Genomic DNA, 23,161 nt, shown 5'->3' on the forward strand with positions numbered 1-23,161 from the left:
ATTCTCCACTAAAGAGAATGAGGGCTCTTTGGAGAAACGACTGATCTGGACCTGGAACATTTTATAGTGCCAAAAATTAAGGAATTGCTAAAAAATATTGATAATCTGTTAAAGGAAAGAACTCCCGATGGCTAAAGCTGGAATAATTTAAAGGAACAAAATAAAGCAGTATTATCTTATAATCTAAACTATAAAATAAATATCCATGAATTAATACTGACACAAATAAAGTATTGAATAAATAAATACATGGGGAGAAGAGACAACATACAAAAGGATCCCAAAATATTTACATAGCTACTCCATCCTCAGGGAGGTGGGATGTGACCCCTCACCCCTCACGTGTGAGCTGTGCATAACATCTGCCTTCCAACTAGGATGGTACAGAAACGGGGGAGGGGAAGAGACCTCATAGTGGAGGAACCTGGCAATCACTGCCTCAGCCACGTGATCAAGGTCAACATCGACATTGCTAAGTCATGTCGATAGCGTGCGCCTTTGATAGGGTGTGATAAGAATGGCACTTTACCTCTGTGGTCTTACTCTCTAAAGCCTATAATTCCATTGTAATCATGAGAAAAATGTCCGATAAATCTCAATTGAAGGACATTCTACAAAATATCTGCCCAGTGCTCCTCAAAACTGTCAAGGTTACATAAATAAGGAAAGTCTGAGAAACTGTCGCCATGAAGAGGAGCCTAAGGTGACATGGTGACCAAATGTAATGTGCCGTCCTGGATGGGATCCTGACACAGAAAAAGGACATTAGGTAAAAACTAAGGAAATCTAATAAAGTGTGGGTTTTGGTTAATAATTATGTGTCGGGCTTCCCTGGTGGCGCAGCGGTTGAGGGTCCGCCTGCCGATGCAGGGCACACGGGTTCGTGCCCCGGTCCATGGGGATCCCACATGCCACGGAGCGGCTGGGCCCGTGAGCCACGGCCGCTGAGCCTGTGCGTCCGGAGCCTGTGCTCCGCAACGGGAGAGGCCACAGCAGTGAGAGGCCCGCGTACCGCAAAAAAAAAAAAAAAAGAGAGAACACTCTGTATTGTCTTTGCAACTGTTCTGTTAATCTAAATCTATTCCAAAACATTTATCTTCTTAAAAAAGTTTTTAAAAATAATAAAGGTAGTTGCATCTTTAGACTCGGGAAGGCTGTGCGGGAACCAGTGTCTAAAATAGACAGGTTATCTCCATGACACCAAGGTAGAGACTTGAACCCTACGATTCAGATGTGAAAACCGAGGTCTGAGAGAGACAGCAGATTACCAAAGGCCACACAACTGACAAGGGGCAGAGCTGGGATGGAAACCCAGCCATGGCAGCCACTAATTCCCACGCTCTTTCCCCGCCGCCTGACAGCGCGCACCAGACTGGCTGGCCACCAGGTTAGTATAGGCAGGACTCTTACACACACACGCACACACGCACACACTCCCAAGCCTTCTTCAGCCCCAGCCCAGCCAGCTTTGCAAATCACCTTCAAGCTGCCTCTGACCTCGGGATTTGCATTGGCTCCCCTTCCTTTTCCAGTCTGCCTCTTCTTTGACGATTCCCAGGCTGCGCCACCATTTCCCAGGCTCCCCAGGCTCTTGTGTGGGCCGCTAAGGTGCCCTGAGGCCTCTGTTTACAATCTTGCTGTCCTTTGTGAAACTTTGAACCTTCATTGGAGGAGGAGGTGGTTAGAAGGAGGAGGGTGGAGGAGGGGTTTGGGCTGCTATTAAAGGGCAGTGTTCACGGATGAAGGTGCTTTAAGCCCATAGCGGTGGTTGGAGAAAACCCTCTCCCTCAGTGTAATACATACACCCCGGCATGAGGGACATGCGGCAATTTTAAATTTAGAAATTTTCTATATAGTATGTGATCAGTGATGGGAGCCTACACTTTGATGTTTCCCCATCATCCACTTATCTACAAGCTCTTTGAGAGCCTTTATTGGTCTAGTCAATGAATAGTTGCTGAGCGTCTCTCATATGTCCTGAGCCTGTCGAGGTCGCCCTGCAGCCGCAGGAGCTCAGGGATGCCTGAGGCCAGCAAGCTGTGTTCCTATCAGGCCTGAGTGGGTAGGCCAGCGAGTCTTGGAATTAAGTGGCTATTGAGTGAGTATATCCCAGGACTCAGGGGAAATGCCCCAGACACTGCTTTCCATGTCACTTTGGGCTGCAGTTCCAAAGTCCCAGGTTGTTGAATGCTATCCCTCAGCTATAGAGAAGTATTACAAAGAGGGGTGTGACCATCAGGACTCAAATCCCGTAGCATCTGGAGGCTGGCCTAAACTTGAGCATAGGGACAAGGCCATCCAGTTGCAAATATCTTTCCACAACTTTCCAGTTTGGCAAATGACCCTTCTCATCTTCCTCCTCCATTTCTAATTCTGTAGAACGTCACCGTCAAAACAGGTATGGAGGGCTTCTCTGGTGGTGCAGTGGTTGAGAGTGCCCCGGTCCGGGAAGATCCCACATGCCGCGGAGCGGCTGGGCCCGTGAGCCATGGCCGCTGAGCCTGCGCGTCCGGAGCCTGTGCTCCGCAACGGGTGAGGCCACAACAGTGAGAGGCCCGCGTACCGCAAAAAAAAAAGAAAAAAGAAAGAAAAGATGGCCTGGTTGTGATTATATTTAACAGACAGTTTTCGTGCTGGCCCAGGGTTATACCCCTTACGTATATGTTCCTCTTAATCTTCCCAAAGACCCTAAGGGATAAATATAACTGGGCTCACCGCTGCTGCTCTGGTCAGCACTGCCTTGTGCCTAGGTTTCTCTGTAGCCTCCCAGCTGCTCTCCTTTCTCCCGTCCATTCTCCGCACTGCAGCCAAAGAATCCTTCTAAACTGTACATCAAATTATGACCCTCCAGGAATCTTCAAGGGTCTAACTCTCCTCTCCCTCCACTCCGGCCACACTGGCCTCCTTGCTGACACTCAAACCCTACCAAGCTTTACCCCACTCACCTGGGAACTTTGCATATGGTTTTGTTTCTGTCTGAAACGCTTCTTCCCAAGTCAGGCACTGGGTGCCTCCTTCGATTTCCCCAGTTCCCATAGTATCTTATCAGTGTGGGCTTTCCCAGATGAAATAGCAACCCCATGCCCCTGTACAATCTTCCCCTTACTCTTCCCGGCTTCGTTGTAACCTTATCACCACGCAACATACTATAGATTTACTTGTTCCTCAGATTTTTATCTGCCTCCACCCCTTGGAATGGAAGCTCCAGGGGCCAGGACTTTGCTTTGATCACTTGCATCCTTTTTGTGCATCCTCAGTGCCAAGAACAGGGCCTGACGCCTGTGAAGCTCAGTCAGCCTTTGTTCAGCGAATGAATGAACTGATCAGATGACTTAAAGGCATCCAGAGCCAGGATCCAAAACCAAACATTCTTGACGGAGGTGCCAAAGACAGTTTAAAATATGAGGACCTCTGTACGTGCGTTTTCTCAAATCCCAACATAACGGTTCTCATTTCCCTTTTACTGCTCCAGAAACAGAAGCTCAGAGAGCCTAAGTCACCTGCTGCAGGTCACACAACTGGTAATGAATAGAACCAGGATTCTAACCCAGGTATATCTGAACCCCGAACCTTGCTCTTTACCACCACCACTCCATACTGGTCAGAGCTGCTGGAGGTCTGACACGTGATGGGTTGTGGATCAGGCAGCAGAAAGGCTGGATCAAATAGAGAGCGTCTCTCTCTTCTGGAATGTTCTCTTCAGGTTTTCCCATGGCCAGCTCTAGCTCCACATTCAGATCTGCTTTGTGTGTTTCCTGCAATACTTAAGAACGTTCGATTCTGCTTTACTGAGAGCAAGAGAAACAAAGAAATAAGGCGGCTGGCTGAAACTAAGTCAGAATAGTAAGTAGCTTGTGAGCTGCTTTGGACACAGATGAAGTGAGCTGAGCATCCGTGTGTGAACATGGGTGGGATGGAGTGAAGGGGCCAAGAAGCATCAAATTGTAAATATCCATGGGCACTCAATGTTCACAGGGTCTTAAGTTGTCCACCATGAACGACACCCATTCTGGCCAAATGTGTCCTGCGTCCAAGACACTCGGACAGAAACCACAATGCCCAGCAGGCTGCATGGTAAGTCACGGTTCGGGCTGGGGGGATTAGCCCCGCAGCTCTCTGGCGGAACACACGTGTGCTGGCTCCGGGCATCTTCCATCTTCTGAGCCCCCTCGCTCTCCCTCAGCTCTAGTCTCTGTAACCTTACTGTCAGTGGGGTAGGCTGACAAGGCAGAAAGAGAGAACACAGAAGCGTCGCATAGCCCATTCAGGGGTTGTATTCCTGTGACCCACTGCAGCCTGTCCTAAGTGCATTAACCAACCCCAGCTCTCTCCTCTGGCTTCTCACCATATGTTTTAAATGAATTTAATAAACTGTGTGCTTCAAACACCTTCATTTGGTCTGTGAGCCTTTCTGTTTGGTGGTCTCTGGGACAGCCTGCCCAGCAACATAGCTGGGGGCTACTATTTGATCAAGGGGGGTCTCCCATGGAAAGATCTCAGCTCAGATGTCACTTCCTTCCATCCCAGGAGGAGAGAGGAACTCAGAGGGAGGCGTGGCTAATGCCAGCATCACTGGGTTTTTTTCCCAGCATGGCTAGGACAGAGTGGGAAGCCGTTTCCTCCCAGCCACAGTACATGGAGCCACAGAGTCAGGATTCATGGCAAATTAGGCTGCTGATTTGTACGTTAAACAAGGTTAATTCCATCCATTAGCAAAGATGCTTTCAAAGCACCTGGCACTAGAGCGAGAAGCAGTTAGTGTCTTTGTATTAGTGGATGTGGGCATGGGGCCAGGATGTTAGGGGAGGGGGATGAAATTTATACAGTCTTTATGATATCATCAAAAGTAAATGAATTATGAAAACAAAAGAGCCAATCTGAGGCTGCCGGGACTAATTACCGGGTAGGACAGAAAGTTCACAGCGAAGGAGGGAAGAACGATCCTAGAAGCACGAGAGTGCGACCAGCTTGATCCACAGGTGTCTCTAGACGAGACTGTGGCTTCCACAGCTCCACCTCCAGGTTCATGGTAAAAAGCTCTGATTTTGCTTCAAATAAAGAGGTTGGATCGTGAGGGGTGATTTCATTTGTCTTGTTGTCTTGGGTTTTGGCTTTTAATTTTCTTCCTGGTCTGAGCCTTCACAGTGCTGGACAAGTTGGTGGACTTGATGCAGAGGGTACTACAGACTTGTTGGACGTAGTTAACTCACAAAGCCCCAGAGCCTGCTGCTTTGTGTACTGACGATGGTAATCATAATACATCCCATCTGCAAAGAGCGCAAGCTCTTTCTCATGCCCTGGGGGATGCAGTCTCGAGTGGGCCACAGAGCCAGCCTGGGGATACGTGGAGGCAGTGGGCTCACCCTGATTGGAAGAGGTGACATGTGGGCGCCATAGTACATGCGGGTGACATTCAAGAACACCGGCTTACCCTGGGAAAACTATTTCCAGTTCAATTTTCTTCCAATTCTTCAAATTAGATCAAGGGAAAGAGTTCGGCAAGGTGCTAGTCTGCCTTTAATTTCTCTCTTAGCAATGGCTAACCCTCTTTTTAACAGAAGTCTGGCAGGCAACCATATCAAACTAGAATTTACTAAGAAGTTTTCTGTGTTTTAATGTATCCATTTGTACAATTACCTTCTGTTAATGTCAAATGATCATGGTTTTCCATCCATGGTAATGCTGCAAAGTTATAAAAATAGCAAATTGATTTTTAAAATGATCAAGTATATAATTTTATAAATGATCATACAGCATAATGAAATTGATACTTGAATAACCAATGTCTGAAAAATACCAGTGTAAGGGAAGGAACGCTGCCTGGAGGGATTAGGAGAATGGTTTCTTAGGTGCTGTTCCATTGCTGTGTGACCTTGGGCAAGTCTCATAAACTCTCTGTGCCTCAGTTTCCAACTGGACAATCCAACACAATGCCAGTTGGACAAAATGCTCTCTCGGAGACCAACAGGCCATGTTACAATCCTTTCTATCCCCAAAGTTGAGGTGAGGAAACCGAGGCTCAGAAAAGGTGAGAGGCACTCAGGGTGGCCAGAATGCCAGCGCTAGGCCTGGCACATAGTAGGTGGGGCACAAGCTGGCCCCACCTCCCTTTCCTCTCTCCCTCCCCCACCCCAATCTTGCCAGAAATAATCCTGACTGCATTTCCCACTGATGGAAGAGCTACAAACACCAACAAGTGAAAAACCAAGTGCAGAGTCAGTGAAACAGCCACTATTTTGAAAAATGTCTTGTCCCTGTTATAGCTGATTGTTTGGAAAGCAAGAGAGGTGTGTCACCCACAGAAAACATCTGGTAAATGTTACCACCGGTTTTCTAAAAGCTTTTGGTAACAGCAACTGGTTGTTTTTAAAATAATTGGCTGTGTTGTAGGCAGAGGGAAAAAGAAGTCAGGAGAAATATATAGAGAAAAGAGATAACACCCGTCAGGAAATGCCAGAGGAATTGGGATGACTCTCTATATGTTCATCAGAAGCGTGCATTATGTTTTGTAATCTGACAGGGGGAAAACCAACAAAGATATATATATATATATATTTTTTATATTTTAAATCAATGTCATATACTGATGCAAGGGGAGGGGGAGGGAATGATGCAGTATCTTTAATAGGGATTATAAATTCCAATGTTTATGAGGTCCAGATAGAAATGTACTTAATAAAGCACAAATCAGTGAAGCAGACAGATAGGAACTGGGGGAAGTAAGGGGGACTGGTGGACCCCAGACAATTGCAACAGCAAGTGTGGATCCAGAGATGTCAGATGGTCCAATCATTAAAAAAAAAATGGAAATCCAAACGTTAACGTGGAACACTTCTCTTATTGGTAGCTTATTTCTTAAAGATTCTATGTAAGTTAAACAAACTGAACAGAGAGCTGCCAGATTGAAGTCTCTGCTCTAATACCTAGAAAATCCATCCAGGGGCTCCACTTCCTTCCCCTCCACTGGGGAAGTGAAGAAACATGGCACCGTCACTCCATGGACTTTTCTGCTCTGGCAGATCGTGGGGCGGGGGTAGGGGAATCTCAGCACCTACTTCAGATACCCCCTCCTCTGGACCCTTACAGTTCCAGGTTTGCCAGGCTCCAGAATAACCGCTTTCAGCCTGCAATTCAGAGTAGAATTGGCCTGCTCTCTGTTTGCCCTCCTGCGCTGTGAGTGCCCTGACGGCTGGGCCCTGGGGGCTTATCTCAGTTTCCTGGCACCTGCACTGGGTCAGTGGGTATGTAGTGAAGTTCTGCTGAATTCATGAGGAAATGAAGAAAGAGAATACATGAGTTACTTAAGGGGGACTTAACTGAACATAGATTAATGCAGTGGATGAAGGGCAAGAAATCACAGAATAGTGGCTGTGTCTGTTTCCGTGGCCACATGTCTTTGCTAACCAGCCTGCTTGGTGTTACACCTTTGAAGGCCTCTAGACGAGCATTTTCCTAAAAGTGGTTTGAGAATGTTATGTAAAAAAAAGGGACTCATGCTCAAAGAAGTTTTGAAAATCTTGGGTTTAGCTTTTTTGAAAATGTACTTTTTAAATTGCAGGCCTTCTCAGAGCCTTTAAATGCTAATGATTTTCCAAACTCCTTTCACTCTTTTGACTGAGGAATAACTTACTCTGACAAGTGTTCCAGGGTAAACAATTTCAGAAATGCTGTTCTAGGAAATGAAAGTTTATTTTTTTTAATTATATCCATTTAATGGGTATGAAGTGGTATCTCGTTGTAATTTTGATTTGCAATTCCCTGTTGGTTAGTGGTTGAGTATCTTTTCATGGACTTATTGGCCATCTGTAGTATCTTTCTTGGAGAAATGTCTATTCTATTCCTTTGCCCATATTTGAGTTGGGTTGTTTGGGTTTTGTTGTTTTTGCTGAGTTGTAGGAGGTCTTTACACACTCTGGATATTAATTCTTTATCAGATATAATTTGCAATTTTTTTCTTCCATTCTGTGAGTTGTCTTTTCATATTCTTGATAGTGTCCATTGATGTACAAATTTTTTTTTACATTTTGAATGAAGTCCAGTTTATCTATTTTTTTCCTCTCGTTGCCTTTACTTTCAGTGTCATATCCAAGAAATCATTGCCAAATCCAATGTTATGAAGATTTTCCCTGTGTCTTCTTCCAAGAGTACTAGCTCCTACGTTTAGATCTCTGATCCATTTGAATTAAATTTTACATCCAGTGTGAGGTAAGGTCTAACTTCAGTCTTTTGGATGTGGTTATTCAGTTTTCCCAACACCATTTGTTGAGAGACTGTTTTTCCCCATTGTGCGTATTTGGCACCCTTGTTGAAAATTTGTTGACCATCCATGTGAGGGTACTACTGATTTTTGAGACACTAGACCATAACAGGCACGGTGCTAGATGTTTTCGTAGGTGTTAATGTGTCCAAGGTCACACAAGGGGCAGGACCAGAACTCAGATAAAAATGACAATGATGAAACAATAAAAACTAACAGCCATTTGGCACCTGCTCTGTGCCAGATTTACTGCCAAGAGCTCTTACTTGCATGTTCTCACTGAATCTTCCTGACAACTCTATTATCATCTTCATGTCACAGATAAGAAAACAACTCTCAGAGAAACAAAGCAACTTGTCCAAGGTCACACCACAGGTAGGAGCAGAAGCTGATTTCAAAGCTCACCCTAGTATCCACTGGGCTGTCCTGTCTTGGACTTACACTTCCCTGCTCCCAGCCAGTGTTGGGCCATATAATGGTGATAAATCAGAACACCACGGTTTCCATTTATGTGCAAACTCACTGAAGTCTCAGCAGGACCAGCTGCATAATTTGCAGGGTCCAGTGCAAAATAAAAATGCAGGTGCCTTGTTCAAAAAGGAGAGAAAGAGCTTTTCCCTTTCTTCCAAGATCTCTCTATTAAGTTATCATGATGATTTTCATTTGCTATTTAATGCCGTGTTCCCTTGGTCATGGGGATACTTGCAGGGTGAGGGCAGACCCTCAGAGATGCCAGGAGCTCTGCCTCACAGCTCATCCAATGGGGTACATGCACCCAATCCCAGCCCCCTCTACTTCTGTTCCCAGGCCCCTGCCAGACACAGAGGGTGGCCTGAGTCACTGGGTGGAGTAGAGAAGTGGCCGACTGAGAATCTGTCCCCAAGGGGGAACGGGAGAGGTGGGACCAGGTCTGAGCTGAGACTCCACGTCTCCAGCGCATGCTCCATTGTCTCATCAGATTTCACCTACAAAAAACAAAGATAAAATTATTGAGAATTGCGAGGCGGTGGCCACAGAGCATTAAACCTTCAGCCCTGTGTGACTGGGCTGGTTACACACCCACGAAGCTGACCCTGAGTCCCATAAGCACGGAGTCTGTTTCTTTAGTAGAAAAATGGAAAGTGAGATTCATCCATTTCTCTCCCCTCCATGTTCCATGGAAGACTGATTCTCCCCTGCTCTGACCCCACCACCTCCAGAAGCCATGGGGTCAACAGGGAGGGGTGCCACGGGCTGGGAATAAACAGTCACAAGCCTGCCCTGTGCAAAGAGTGACACTCACACCTCCTCACATGACCTTCTCTATAGTTCCTGAGGGCTACGTAGGAAGTATTACTGTGGGAATACTTCCAACTTGGGATTCAAAGATACTTAGCGCATCCCATGTCCAAGAGCCACACAGGACCAGGATGTAAATGGAAAATCAAAGCTGTTTTCTTCCAGTTAACTAAAAATTAAGACCCTGATTATCTGCTTTTGGGGATAAGAGCCCCCTAACCAAAATCAGCTGTGGAAACTTCATCTCCCTAAACAAGCAAGGGGCTGGGGATCCAGCAGACGTGTGGCATCAGCCTGTGGCCAGGAGCTGGAGTACTGACTTTCTTCTCTCTCCCAGAAAACACGTAGTAGTGGGGAGGGCTCCAGACCCACGCTGGAAGCCCCAACTAGCTGTGTACACTTCGCTCCCCACTTCCCCCCCTTGGAGCCTTAGTTTTTCCTTTGAAAATGGGCTGACAGGGAATTCCCTGGTGGGCTAGTGGTTAGGACTCGGCACTTTCACTGCTGTGGCCCAGGTTCAAGCCCTAGTCGGGGAACGAAGATCCTGCAAGCCACCCGGCACAGCCAAAAAAAAGAAAATGGGCTGACAATCTTCACCACAGAGGTTTCCTGTGACTTTCTGAAAGGAAAATTGTTTAGAAGCTGTTACTTATGACATACACGTTTGTTATTATGGTTATTCTACTTCATCCAGCAAAGACGGAACCAGCACAGCTCTAGGCACAGCAGTCTAGAGGGAGAACACAGATGAATCGGATGTCGCGAGGTCCTCACACTCCCAATGTCCTGGAGGCCCTGGGGAGACACAGAGTGAGCTTGGGCTCTAGAAGCAAAACCCAGCTCATCGTCGGATTTACAGTACACACGTGTGCCATCCCTACCATCCAGACAGGAAGCTGAAGTTTCGAGAAGGTAAGTGAGTTTTCTAAAATCAAACGGCCAAGTGAGAACTCACAGGGCTTATCTTGGAAGTGTGATCTCGAGGAGTCGCTCTATCTCTGTGTAAGATGGGATGCAGAGAGGAGCCTGCAGGAACTATTGAGAAGGTCACACGAGGAGGTGTGAGTGTCACTCTTTGCACAGGGCAGGCTTGTGACTGTTTATTCCCAGCCGACGCCACCCCTCCCTGATGACCCCGCCTCCGACCACCTGTGACTTGACAGAACGTGCACAAGCTGGCTTTGCAGACGTCACCCCAGCCTCCATGCAAGGAGAAGTCAGGTAGAGGTGGGCATTCTCCATGACAACACGGTTGCTTTCTCTCTACTTTCTATTTAAATTAACTTGATATAAGCCTGTCCCTCCGTTAGGCTGTCAACTCTGGGTTTCAAGACCTTGGTGTGAATTATCTTTTATCCCCTCCGTATTCCAAGACCAGTTTCCTTCCTTCTTGTTTCCCATCCACTCATGGAATCGACTAACAACCCTGCTCTGGACACTAGGGGTGCTCACGGAATGGTGATGATGAAGGAGTATAAATCATAATAAGATGAAGATGGGGGCTTCCCTGGTGGCGCAGGGGTTGAGAGTCCGCCTGCCGATGCAGGGGACACGGGTTCGTGCCCCGGTCCGGGAGGATCCCACGTGCCGCGGAGCGGCTGGGCCCGTGAGCCATGGCCGCTGAGCCTGCGCGTCCGGAGCCTGTGCTCCGCAACGGGAGAGGCCACAGCAGTGAGAGGCCCTCGTACCGCAAAAAAAAAAAAAAAAAAAAAGGTGGAAGAGGTGGAGAAGGAAAAGATGGGGGGGGCGGAAGAGGAGGGGGAGAAGAATAGTTAACATTTATTGATTAATTTATAGTTAATATTTATTGCCTACTTCACGTAATATTTGGCACATTTTTTCCCAGTCAATCCTCCTTGAGCTCTGTATCACGCGTATTATTATCTTCATTTTACAGATGAGGAAACTGAGGGTCAGAGAAGCCAAGTTTCCGCAGTAAATAGCATCTGACTTGAGGTTTGAAGCCAGGTGTGTCTGCTTCTAAAGATATGCCTTCTTCACCACGAGCCTCCAGAGACAGCACTAAATGGAGACTGTGGTGGTGTGTGAAAAGCACAGTACCTCGTACCCAGTAGGTGCTCAATAAATGCCTTGAATTGAATTGTATTAAGTTGGTTTTAAACTGCATCTGAGATGGCTGAGTTAGGGGGACTGGGCCAGACCTTTCCGACTTCCCTCTGGGAGCCCAGGGCTTGTGGGAAGAGAGACAGGTGGGCCCTGCAGCCCCCAGACCCAACGAGAGGGCAGCTCCCAAACTCCCGCCTGTACAGAGCACCCTTTGTGTATTGTGCCTTCGCATCCTACCCAGTAATTAGCATTGGCAGCTTCATATTGAGCTTTTGTTTTCATAATTCATTTGCCTACGATGACATAATAAAAGGAATATTGATTCAATCCCGGCTCCTCTTGGCCAGAGGCCCACATCAACCAATAAACAAGAATTGCTAATTGCAGAGTGCGCTTACCCAGCTAAGGCATTAGAGCAGCCGTTTAGATAGTAGGCGGAGGGCAGGCAGTTCAGCTGCTGGACTCCCTCATACCCACCCAGCCCGGTCCAGGCACCGTGTGCCTTCATGGGCCCGGGGCCTCATTCTGGTGTGAGGCCAAATCCAGCCTTTTCACTGTATCAGCGAGAAGAGCCAGCAGGGCCGCCAGGGTGGAGCCCTGGGAAGGAAAATCCTCCACAGGCCTGTTGACAGATGTGGTATCAAATGAATCGTTCTCTGCTTAGACACGACTTTGATATTTATTGGTTCAAATTGCTCAGCTGACTCAGTGTTGCATAAGTCTCCACGGTCCGTTTTAATCTTGACGTTTGGGGAAGCCACAGTGATTCGGGTAATAATGGGGTTTACCTGGCATCAAAATGAAAAAGGAGAAGGTGGGGATCTGGAATAATTAGAGTGGGGCAATGTATATTTTTGTGTAATCTGGAAAGGGGATTTATGAGGCCGATAAAAATGATGATATACCTGAGCGGAGCCGAGATGGATTAGCTGCAACAGAGCTTTCTTTGCAGGAAATGAAGGAGGTGGGCAGGGGGGCTGTTTATTAGACAAATAATTGTTCAGGATCCATCTTTTTTTTTTCACTTGTCTTCTGAAATTACTGAGATAAGACACATCGGTATATAGACCATGGTCCTCCTTAGGTTACTATTCATTAGGATTTCTGTTTCCGGAGGGTGGGATTTGTGTAATTAAGACCAGAAAGGATGACTGGGGTGGGAACGGAATCCCCCAACCCCCAATGCCTGCTCTATCTTTAGAATCAAAGCGCAGCCCCAGCTGATTTAGTTAAACTTGGCCGGAACAAGGATTCTCGGTTCCATGAGGAAGCTTATATAACTTCCTGGGAGGTCTCCCCCTACCAATGCACATTTGCTGACCCAACTGTAAATGAATCAGAAACATTTAGATGCCATCCCTCTGAATTGGTGGTTCATAATCACAGCGGAAAAGAGTAGGAAAGAAAGCACCCAAGTGTTTGCTGAACTCAAGGTGGGAAGACAGTTATGAGAAGTGTTTAGTTGACCTATACTTCTTCGCCCTCGTCCTCAAAATGTTCCTCATGTCCTCAACCCCAGAAGTGCCCACCAAGCAATGGTCCCCACCCGAGGCCCACCCTGCCCCTGGTGGGACACAGAATACCAGTGACAAATGAGTCAGCATCCACAAGATTCATGCTGAGCCACACCAGTTCCATACATGAGCATCCACCCGTGAATACCTTATCTGGGACGATATGAACTTCGCATTTTGTTCATCCTCCCCATCTACCTTGACAGGGAGACCACAGCCCTCCTTCCTCATGAGCCCAAATGTGGTCCAGGAAGATTGGACAGAATTCCCCCGGCAGCCACGTCAGAGTTGGTCCTTGAGGAAAACCCACCCCTGCTGGAAGTCATCAGATACCTCTCTGGTACCTGGTACATGCTCCTGGCACCGTGCCAGACACTTGGCATCTTTGTTCTATCCACCACCCACACGACCCCTGAGGCCAAGATTTACCCTGCTCTGTAGGTGAGGAAACTGAAGCACAAAGAGGTACAATAACTTGCTCAAGGTCACACAGGCAGTAAATGGTGGAGCTGGAATTTGAGTGCAAGTCTGACGTTGGTTTCAGTTCTCAGGTACCCCCAGGTGGCTTGGACCAGCTTGAGTAAGAGTGGCTGCTGCGGGATGATCAACCCTCTATAAGGAAGGAAGAGAAAGAAATATTTTGAAAATTATGCTCGTTGACCCATGTGATGAATGTAATTCATGTACATATTCATCATCTAGGTACAAATGGCCTTATAAGTTACCTGGCAAGGGAGAGAAGCCGTGAGATTGGGAACCACCTTCAACTGAATCAGTCAGCGGAGTTTTAACGCTCTCCCCGTGATCAAAAGTTTTACCAAGGTCCCTGATAGATTGCTTCTAGGCCTGTGGTGCTGGATGGATGGAAATACATTAGATCTGAGGTGTAGCCCATCTCTGCTTCCAAAGGGAAAATAAAAGAAGGTGCATGTATTTATGCCTATGGTTGTAAAAAGGCAACAGAACTATAAAAAAAAACAACAACATAATTTTCTACCTAGGAACAAGGGAAGTATTGCAGGCACGTAGAACTTCTACAAAATGAAATGCAAAAGGCTTTGTTCCCTTGGAAGCAAAATAATTTATCTGTTTATTTATGTACTTATTTCATTGTGATGTTGTGAATCAAAATGAGAGAGAGAGGGAGGGAGTTAGGACAGTAGGACAGTTAGAATATCTATGCATTGAGATAATGTATATGAACACCCTATGTGCTGTGCCTGACACCCTGTGAATGTTAAGTGAGAGATTCATGCCCTGAATGGATGTTTATTGAGTGTTTACTACACAGCAGGCTCAGTGCAAGGCTCTGAGAGAGACAGCAGTCACAAGACACAGTCCCTGTGCTCAGAGAGGGAGGGAGAGTTTGGAGACACACAGAAGCACATGCGCAAAGGCCCAGAGGCAACTGAGGGCAGGTCCAAGTGTGACAGCTTTTCAAGACACAGTGTGGAGTTTAGATGCTTTCCTGAAGGCCACAGAGCTTCTGAAGGTTTAAGCTGGAGGTGACACAATCAGATCCTGTTAGCTGAAATGGGGAGGTTGGATTGGAAGGGGACAAGTGTGGAGGTAGACGAATGGGTGGGAATCCAGGTAAGAGACGACAGCCTGAACTAGGGCAGAGTAATGCAGGGAGGCTCGTAGCTATTGTAATGACCCCTTATAGCAACTTATACTCCATTCAGTTTGCACCGTGCTTTCAAACAAATGATTTTATTTCTGTGTTAACTCTATAAAGAAAGGACCACTGTGCCCCACCTGTTAACAAGGAAGTCAGGGTTCAGAGGGTTAAGTCCCAGGGTTCAGAACTGAATCAGGTTTCAGGTCCACATCATTTTACTCCCATTTGAGGTTCATGTAACTCAACAGTGAAGCGATTGCTGTGACAAAGTGGGACCTCCATAAGTGATCTGCCTGTGAAGGAGGGAAATTATATCTTGGGAAAGCGATTTCATCAGCCTTTCCATTCTTCTCTTTTGCTGGTCATCACGATGATTCCTTGAGGCTTTATTGTCCCCACCTTTCAGATGAAAAACCTAAGTGCTCAGAGAGTTTAAGCAGCTTGCCCAAGCTCACAGAGAGCAAGGGAGCCAGACCCGGGACTCAAACCAAGATCTTCTGACTCCAAGTTCAATTCTGTGTCTTTATGTGATTCTAGGAATCGAGAATTTGACAGGGGCTTCCCTGGTGGTGCAGTGGTTGAGAGTCTGCCTGCCGATGCAGGGGACACGGGCTCGTGCCCCGGTCTGGGAAGATCCCACATGCCGCGGAGCGGCTGGGCCCGTGAGCCATGGCCGCTGAGCCTGCGCGTCCGGAGCCTGTGCTCCGCAACGGGAGAGGCCACAGCAGTGAGAGGCCCGCGTACCGCAAAAAAAAAAAAAAGGAAGAATTTGACAGTAAAGAAAGTAAAAAAAAAAAAAGAAAGAAAAGATGGATACATTTACAAAACTCACATTTCTTTTGCTGTGATAAATCTGCCACTATAAGCTTAATGGGGTCACAAGTGTATATGTATCCAATACACATTTATCGACTACCTACTATGTGCCAAGCACTGAGTTAAGTTCCTAGACATAAAACATCTCTATCCGATCACCCATTAACTCTTTAAAAGATAAACATTGATTATGTGTCATCTGCAAGCCAGAGTTATCATTTACTCACCCTCACCGTGCCAGGTTGTCATTCGAATTAAACTTTTGAAAGGGGTGGGAGTTGGCCAGGTCGAGGGGTATCCAGACAGAGGACAGAGCACATGAGAAGGTGTTGCATAAAGTGGTGTGATGGTGTCTGCAGGTATCGGGGAGCAGTGCAGAACATAGTCAGAGGGCAGAGGTCGTCTCCTCTGGGGAAGGGTTGGTCCAGGAGGCAAGAAAGTTTGGCCTGGATTGCTTTCCCGCATTCAACCTTGAGGCTATTTTCTCTTTGCTCTATGCCACGACCTCCAAACTGAAACACAGTTAGCTGGTGATATCCAAAAGTGAAGCAGGAGGTGGGGATGAGATTGGTTGGGAAAGGCCATGAGGGGAGAAGATAAACGTTCTGTATCTTGTAGGGCTTTGAGTTCATGGCTGTATGCATTCGTCAACACTTATAGCATAGTATACCTAAGATCTGTGCATTTCATTCTATACATAAACCTTATCTCAACAAAAGGAACCATAAACAAATATTGAACTCTAGTTAATGATATGCACATTGAAGTGTTTAGAGGTGACATATGAGACCTCAGCTCAACTCATCCCCTAATGGAGATAAACCCTAGCTCCATGGGGCTCAGCCAGGCCTTCCAGGGCTGACCATGGGCATGGCTGTGGAAGCAAGCATCCTGGACCCTCCTTCCTCCCCCTGCACAGAAAGGACTCGGATGGACAGTGTCTCAAAGGGCAGTTGGATGATGCTAGCAATAGGGAGAGTGGGTTAAGGCATTTGCACCATGCAAACAAGTGGTACCACCCAAAATATTGGAATCAAACTCATGAGGTGCCTTCTGTGGGGCTGTAAGAAGGTGGAGAAGAAGGCTGGGAGGATCAGGGACTCTCAGGCCATGGCAGGCTGCTTTCTCTCACACTGAGTTGGCAGACATCGTGGCCCACTGTGGCCACGGGAGCTCGAGACTGCTTTAGTCCCTTCTCCAGCAGTTTCCAGAAGGCCAATAACAGTGATAGCTGTCATTTATTAAGCACTCACTGTATGCTAAGCTTCACTTCAGCCTGCTGATCTAGGCTTTATTTTTAGCCCCATTTTACAGATGAGCAAAAAGAGGCTCCAGGAGGTGAGGTGACTTCCCAAAGCCTCACTGCTGGGGAAAGTGTCCTTGGCACAATGCACGTTCTCTAAATGGGCTTTTTTTCATGGCAGAAGTAGGACGCTGGTGGTCCTCATGCCAAATCATTTACACATATGATTTGCTTGACAATTTGTTATGGATTGTTGACACAAAAATCAGAAGACTTCACATACAAACGGGAGGATCTGGCACCACTGAACCTATAATCACCCACGACAATAACAACCAAGTAAGAGAGACCCACAGCACAGTCCCCAGTACTCCCTGCTGTCTTATCCCTAGCTTCCCAATTCACTTTTCTTCCCAACATTATGAAGCCATGAACAAGAATTCATATGTCAAATCTTTTTGTTTTAGACTTTGGCAACTATTTTAAATTAAAACTAAAACAACAACACTGCAAGCCAAAATGGACAATGTCTGTAGGATAGGCACAGCCTGTGGGCCACCGGTGTGCATCTCTGTTTATTTTGTAAACTTGATACAATTTGTAATTACATGTCCACTGGAATGTTGCCTCGCTTACTGTGAGCGCCCCATTAGATTTTAAGGGACCACAACTGCTAATTTTAATGTCTTTGTTGCCAATATTCATTGTGGAGTCTTGGTCAGTTCTATGCCTTTGGGTCCCCACGTGTAAAAAAAGATTAGACTAGGCTGGTCTTTCCAAATTTCCCTGATCAAAATGCTCAAAGGGGCACAGAAAAGGAGGCACAAATGGCTCTTAAATATGTGAACAGGTGCTCAGCCTTCATTCATCCTAAAGAAATGTGCATTAACCTGACGTGGAGATATTTAAAGGTGATAACGTGGACGATGTGAAGAAAGCATTGTCCTCATCTACAGCCGGTGGTGTGCACACTGCTACAGCCTCCCAGAGGCAATATGACGATGCCCATTCAAATGACAAAGGTGCAAACTTTTGGCTCAGGCCACTTCTAGAAATGTTTCCTAATCGTGTACGTACGAAGTTACTTATTTCAGCATTGGTTACATTGGCGGATTAGAAGCAACCTAAATGTCCATCAACAGGGGACTGATTAAATATGCTACAGTTCATCTATACAGTAGATTGCTGTGCAGCCATTAAAAAAAAAAAGGAGGGTGGGCTTTATCCAGCGGTATGCTGGTAAATGTATAACAACCAGTTCTCCAACTGGGAGTGGAGACTGGGGGGTAGCCAGATTGTAGCATTAGTCCATGGGGTAAATATCACCATGGCCAGTTTCAAGCTTCTGCTGACATGGGGTTATTGAAATTGGGCTTGAGAAGAGATCCATCCCTGTTGGCTCCAACACATTACTGCCTTTATTAACTGATATAAAAAGATCTCCAAGATGTATTAAATGAAAAAAAAGTAAGATACAGAACAGCATATAGTATGCTATCATCTATGTAAAAAAAAAAGAGGATTATTTATATAAAAAATAGAGAGGAGAGGATAAAGAATATAACATATACATATACACATACTGGCTTGTACATCACAGATTTCTCTGGAAGAACACACACACATACACACAGAGAACCATTAACTTTGGTGGTGATGGGAACAGGGGCCAAGTGACTGGGGGACAGAGTGGATGGAAGCCCTTTATTGTCACCCATTTATACCATGTCAATTATCGGTGGCTCAATGATGTGAGTGTCTTACGTATCCAAAACATTTATGTTAAAAATGTCGCGGGTCACCAGGAAGATTTACTGACACTCATTCCCTGGACTCTCTGGGGAAGAGTCTAATCTGGTATCCTTTGTGTAGGGTTGAGGACATTGGTTTGTAACAAGTTTCTCAGATGATTCCGAAGAGTAGGCAAATACGTGCGGCACTGCCTAGCCCAACCTTTCCATTTTATGGGGACTGGAAGCCATAGGCCACAGAGAAGGGCCTCGCCTCAGGGCACCCAGGGAGTCAGGGGTGAAGGTAGAGCACCCCTAGCCCAGGGGCAGCCCTCAGAGGCCAAGACTGAGATCCAGGGAGAGACGTGATGTGTCTGGGCCCTCACGGCCACAGCCCAGGAGAATTCTACCCAACACACACAAGAGTGCACCACACACTGTCCTGTCTTCTTGTTCTCCAACCCACATCCTGAACAACCGGGCTCAAACCCACCGGTCAACGTTAACCAGGCTGTTATTCTCAGATGACAATGCTGGACCAGATGACATGGGGCAGGGCACAAGACAGATCCCTTTTTGTTAGCTCTGGCACATAAAGTATCATCTATTACCTTCCCAGCACTCATCACCAGCTGCTATTTCATGAAGAAGAGAGGTGGGAGTGGGGAGGGGCAGTGAGGGGAGAGAAAGAAAAGCCACTTCTCCCCAAGCGTTTTGCCAGTAACATCTGATACGCTTGGCTGCAACTCGGTCTCTCTGTGTCACCTGTGTCACTGTACCTGCCTTTTACCCACACAGTTAACCGTGTGTTTTCAAACATGGCACATCATGCCTCCATAGGAAACCACCAACTCAGTCCCGAGACAAAGTGAATCAAGTTCTTCTCGTGTTCGTTTCACTTCGATTAACACGAAGACTGGCGTGTATCAGAGGTGCAAATCTCCGAGCGTTATGTGACCACAAACAGGGATACAGCAGAATGTACACCCCGAACTATGTCTTTAAGTGCTCATTGGAGACTCTTGTAATCATGTTTTATTACTGGTCTCCTTCCCAGCATAATGAACTTTGATGAAATAATGAAACAGCCCTGGCGCCTGAGCAGTCGGGCTGGCGGCCTCACCAGCTAAGACCTCCCATGAGTACGATCGCTCGAGCTGGGCGCCCAGCTCCGGTGGCAGCATCGGGACGGAAAAGCTGGCACTCCGCCCTCCATTCCCCACCTCCTGCCTACCGGGCCTGCCCCTTGAGTCGCAGAAATGCCAAGGCCAATTGGAAATGGGAAACGGGCCAGGAAAACTGGGGCTCGTGGAGCCAGAGAACAGGAGTGCAGGGTAGGAGGTGGGCGTCTTCCATCACCTCCTTCTGTGCAGATGGAGAAACTGAGGCCCGGAGAGAGGAAATGACCCCACCAAGTTCACAGGGTGGCAGAGAAGGGATTAGAGGACAGATTTCCCGTCTCCTAATCCAATGTGTTTCCTCAGCTCCTGCAGGGTTCTCTTAACCAGTGATTCCCCAGCCCCACAGAAGCTTCGAGATGCTGTCCTACACTACTCAGAAGTAGGGTCCTATCCCTGAGATAACTGATGTGGGAGGCCTATTGGCAAAGCCAGGCATCTGCGCTTCCCCAGTAATGCTGAAGGTTGGCCAGATGTGGGGTGGGGGGGAGGGCGATTCAGAGGTGATAGGAGATTTGAAGTCCTTGCCAAGTGAAGATGGCTAGCTCTTGCAACTTCAGGTGCAGCCACGTCCCTGCAGCATCACTTGGGACATCTGGGATCAGACTCTGCATTTTAGCACGACCTCCTCCAGTTTGAGAAGCACTTCTGTATCCCCTCTGTGCAGCCCAGAGTATGGGCTGAAGATCAGACCCCATCATTATAGAGAAACAAGGCCGTTTCTGGGTCATAACAACATCTGTCGTGAACAGCTATGGCCCAGATGCCGGGCCCCGCAGGGAGTTTAGATTATCCCCATTTCACAGATGAGGGAAGTGAAGCTGGTCTTCCAAGGTAATTTTTTTTTTTTTTTTTGTCCTTCTAACCCCTTCCGTATTGCCTGTGTGTGTATAGGAGGAGGGGGCGGCTCACGCGCATTCTCACTGTAAACTACTGTGTTTTCCAGAGATGTGTTTGGAGGCTTTTCAAGGAGAACCCTAAGCCCCTTTGGTATCGATGGAATGAACTCGTTCTTTCAAAAGCTCGAGTAGGTAGTTGGAGGTGTCGAAAACTCCTTAGGAAAGAAACCTCATTTCTTTGTGTTATATCATCTCTACCTTGATTTTAAATGCAGTATAAGCAGTGTGATGAGTTTATATGTGAGGTGATCATTTTTCCTTTTTAAATAAATTTACTGAAGCACATTTTACATACCACGTAATTCACTCATCCCAAGTGTACAATCCAATGATGTTCTAGTAAATCTCCACACTTGTGCCCTACCACCATAAATCCGTTTTTAGGACATTTTCCTCACCCCAATAATATCCCTCATGCATATTTACTGTTAGTCCCTCATGCCCACCCCGGGCAACCCCAGTTTTGCCTTCTATCTCTATAGGTTTGTTTTTTGCTGGACACCCATATTAATGGAGTGGTCTCTTGTATCTGGCTTTTTTCACTGAGAGTAATGTTTCTGAGATTCAGCCATGCCGTTGCATGCAGCCACCGCCGATTTTTTGATTCCTGAATAGCGTTCCATTGTATGGATGTACTACATTTTTGTCTATCGTTATATATGAGTTCATTGTGTCTACAGCCAGGGAAAGATAGTTAACATTCAAAGGACCTTCATCAGGAGTCAAGGCTCCACAGGCACCTCAAATATTCTGATGTAAATCTGCACCAGATGGCTGGTTGTATAGGATACACGATATTAAGGGTCATTTTCCTTTAGCGAAACACTGCTCAAGAAATGTGGTGGCCTGGCAGACTCACAGACACAGCAGTCCTCTCTGTCCAATGCTTCTTCTTTTAAGTGTGGTCTCTGTTTCCTAGCTCCACTGGATGATGGGCTAAATATGCCAGGAGGGTGTGCAGCACCCAGGATGGAGTGAGCCTGTCCTGAAGTGTACCTGTCAGGACCCTAAGGACAGAGAATCAAGACCTCACTATTTTTATAGGAACTGATTCTCACGTGCATCTGTTGTTAGGTGACATTTTTTCCCTTACTTGCTAAGAAATGATGTTCGTGTAACAAAACTCAACCTGAGACTTCCTTCCATTATACCATACAATCCAGTAGTGAAGCTGTGAGGATGGAGGGGAGAATCCACAGCTCTCACCTCCCCAACCTGCCCCCCAAAAGAAACTGACTGTCAGTCATATGAGCTTAGACCATTTTGCCACACTTCCAAGATTATTTACTGAGTGCCTGGGTACTGGGCTGTTGGGCTGTACCCCACAGGCTGGCAAGTTTTGTGGTTGCCCAGCCTCGAGACCAAAGAAATAGCCCGGAGGCAGTGACGGAGACATCAGTGGTTTATTGGACAGGGGATCTTACACAAAGGGTCCTGGAGCGACACCCCAGGACATGGCAGCGGTATTTGCTACTCGGGGAAAGGAGGCTACCGTTTATAGGGGAGATTGATATCAGGTGGGGTCATCAGTGATCGGGGACTAATTAAACCTTATAATTTAGAGGACTGGATAGTCATGTGAGTGAAGCAGGTTCTGGTTGGGCAGGGGATGTACAAAGAGCAAGAGAGCAGCCATGTTGAATGGCCTGGCCATATATGGGTGCTGGATATCAGGGTGTGGGAGACATTACCGTCACCAGCCCCTGAAGTTTGGCATGGACAGGTAAGTGGTCCTGGCTCGTAAGAAGTGAGCAGACGTGTCACTTCTAGTCTACAGCGTTACTGCCAGTCTCAAGACTCCACCCCTCCTGCAGGGAGCCCTGAAGCCTGAGCTGAGAAGCCCCCTAAGATGAAGAAACGTCCATCAGCCTGGGTGCCTGAATGACTACCTTGAGCAGAGCCCGTGCCCACCTGTGGTGGCCGTGCAGCTCAAGCAATAGAGAAACCTTTATTGCTTTAAATCACTGGAACTGGGAGTTGTATGTTATTGCAGGCTAATCTAGCCTGTCCCAATGGACTACAAAGATAAGCGTGCTCAAGCCTGGTCCTTAGACTCAAGAAGCTGGCGGTGAGGTAGGGAAGTCAGGAGTTCTCCAGCCCGTTAAAAGAAAAAATGGAGAATCGCAAACTATGATAGATGTATGGTGAGTTCAGAATATACCTGGAAGGCCCTGAAGCTTGTTGAGGGGAGTCACAGAAAAATAAAATGTTAGCAAAAACTCTCCAAACGAGATTCAGTTTCTCCTTCTGGGGTAACACGGGTGTGATGACCCAGGAGCTCAGAGGTCTTGCTAGGTGTTCACTGAAGCTGGCAGTGTCCCTGTGAGGCATGAAGACCAGTCACTGCACACCCCTGCCCCTCCCCTCCCCCAGGTGAGGAAACCAGGGCAGCAGGAAGGGCCACGTCCAGCCTGGAGCTGGTGCTTAGGCTCTGGACAGGCCCCTCTCTTTGAGCAGCCCCGTGGCCTAAGAGTTGACCAGAGACGTGACCCTGGAGCCCTCTCACACCCAATGCCTCAGGATCCTGGCACTACCAGTTCTCACTGAGGGAACCAAAG

The sequence above is a fragment of the Monodon monoceros genome, unplaced genomic scaffold (assembly GCF_005190385.1).
Source record: "Monodon monoceros isolate NGI ecotype Baffin Bay Population unplaced genomic scaffold, NGI_Narwhal_1 Super_Scaffold_12, whole genome shotgun sequence".
Classification (NCBI taxonomy): domain Eukaryota; kingdom Metazoa; phylum Chordata; class Mammalia; order Artiodactyla; family Monodontidae; genus Monodon; species Monodon monoceros.